Source organism: Zingiber officinale, chromosome 8A (genome assembly GCF_018446385.1).
Source record: "Zingiber officinale cultivar Zhangliang chromosome 8A, Zo_v1.1, whole genome shotgun sequence".
Classification (NCBI taxonomy): Eukaryota; Viridiplantae; Streptophyta; class Magnoliopsida; order Zingiberales; family Zingiberaceae; genus Zingiber; species Zingiber officinale.
In genome coordinates, this window is record NC_056000.1 from 66313590 (window position 1) to 66316245 (window position 2656).

The window sequence follows — 2656 nt, forward strand, 5'->3', positions numbered from 1 at the left end:
GAAGAGAGCTTCAAGGGTAAGGGAGGTAAACCCTAACTTGAATGCTAGTTCAAATTTAAATCGTTATAATGCTATTTATCATGAAAATAGAATGCATGATAAATCTAAGGATAAATATATCCCTCCTCATGCTAGATTTATCACACCTAAGGCTAGGAAGGTAAATAATAATTTAGGAAATAACTCTAAGGATTATAGATATATGCCTAGATATAGAAATGCTAATAGGGGTCAAGAAAAATCCAAGTCTATGGATTCAATGATGGAAAATCAAGTCTTGAGGTCAAGACTTGATAATTTAGAAAGAACCCTAGCAAGAATGGAAAATATTCTTAGGGGTCAAAATGAGCATAACCTAGGAAAAGCTAGACAAGAGCCATCCAATGGCTATATATATAGGTTTGGGATACAAACCTAAAGCCAAAAAGGATGTGACTTCCTTTCATAGGGTTCCATATAGTTATGGGACCAACCCTAGGTTTAGTGGTCAAGCTAAAAGTACAAGGGAAGTTGTCCCTAAGAGTACTTTTGCAAAGACCAATGTGACTAAGATTTCTAAGAAGTCTAATAATGTCACAAAGAAGGTCACAAGGGAGGTCATCCCTAGAGTTGACTTAGTAAAGGTGACTAAGGCTCCAAAAAGGCCAAACAAAGTCACAAATAAGGTTACAAGGGGAGTTAGCTCTAGAAGTGACCTAGTGGAAGTGACCAAGGCTTCTAAGAAGCCTAGAAAGGTCCTTAGGAAGGTATCTATGGAAGTCATCCCTAGTGAGTACCTAGAGCATCCAAGGAGCACCAATAGGTTTTGGGTTCCTACGAGCATATTCTCTACACCCTAGATAGGTTAGAGAGTGTCAACTCCAATTGGAAAGGTAGTTAACCCAACCTTTGTAAAGTTGACACTTGAGAGCATTTTCAAGGTTACTGTTAACCTTTGAAAAAGAAAAAGGTTATTGGGTTACTCTTTGAGAGAGTAATATATGTGCCAAAATTTGAAGAGTTGAACTTAATCTAACTTGGCACACCTAAGAAAAGTATAAGAAAAATCAAGTTAGAATTTTGATACTTTCTTAAGGAATTAAGAGAAAACCCATGCTTTAATCAAATGTGCTTAAAGCCTTGAAGAGCAAAAATGTGTCAAAATTTGAGGAGTTAAATCTAATTTAAATTGACACATTTGGAAAAGGATAAGAAATGCCAAGTTGGGGGTTTTGACATTTTCTTAGAAGGTTAAAGGTGAATCTAAGCCTTAATTTGATTTCATATACTCTTTGAAAGAATAAAATGTGTCATACTTTGAGAAATTTGTTTAATATAAAAATGACACAAATTTAGAAAGGGAAAAATAAATGTCAAAATTGGGTTTGGCACTTTCTTGATGAAATTGGGCAATCTAGGATTTAATTTTAAGGTATAGCTAAGAATTAAGGATACTTAGATAGATTATCTAGGTACATTTTATTTATGCTAACTTGTGATGATTGTTTGCCCATCATATGTCATGACATTATATTTAGCATTCACATTTTATTATGGAAAATACAAAAATACCATGTCATGTTATGCATATATCATGTAGTTATAGCATGCTTTGCTTATTTTGATGTATGCCATTAATCATCATACAGTATGTCAATTTTCTTGTAATTAAGGACAAAGACATCTATTATGTATGGAAGTGTCCCAACAAGAGGGATCATATCAAATGACATCCTAGGTGGATGATCACAAGTTTCATAATGCCTAGATAGATATGCATGATCCCTTAGTTTAGGGCAAGACCAAATATACATCTCACAAAGAACTATAAGGTGACTTGTATGTGTTTTAATACATGTTAGATACAAGTGAGATGTTAAGATGGTGAACTAAACTCAAGATGTTGATCTAGTGCATCTTGTTGAGTTTTAGGTTCATCAAAACACATAATTATGTGTCTTTCAATCATTGGGAAAGCTAATGTACAAGTCATGTGCATTGAGCCCAAAGAACGTGGTTGGATATTGGTTTTGAAAAAGATTTCAAAATACTTTTGAAAAACCTTGGTGAAGACTATCTTTTGATAGTAATCATCATTGGAAAGTTAGATACAAATTAGGAGAAAACATTGAAGTTTTCAAGAGTTTTCAAATTTGTGTCAATCTTTGAAAATAGGAAGTATTTTCATAGAAAACTATATTTCCCTGATAAAGTATACCCTAAATAATGTTTACATGAGTTTTCATGATGAAAACAAGTATGGATTGGTTAAGAAAAACCAAAGTGAAGTTTCGGTTGAGGTTTAGTTTCATTATTGAATTTTGAACCTCAAAACTTCGAGTTTTGGTTTTCCTAATTATTTAGGAACCCCAAGTCATTGTTGGTGCAATGATGGAAGTTTGACCATATTTTTAGGGGGAGTTACGCTTTGGAAACATAAAAATCTTTTCCAAGACCAAAAGGAGGTCAAGTGTTAAGGTAGCACATGACATTGGTATGAGAGGTGTTACCAAGAACAACGGAGAGTCATCCAAGGCCAATAAGAAGGAATATGCTAGGGTAGCATATAATTATAGCAAAGATAAGGTGTCCAAGATTAAGGACAAGAAGAAATTCTCAAAGACAAGGTGTCTAAGGTTAAGAAGGTGAGTCTTGTAGGCCAAGTGTCACCTGAGGT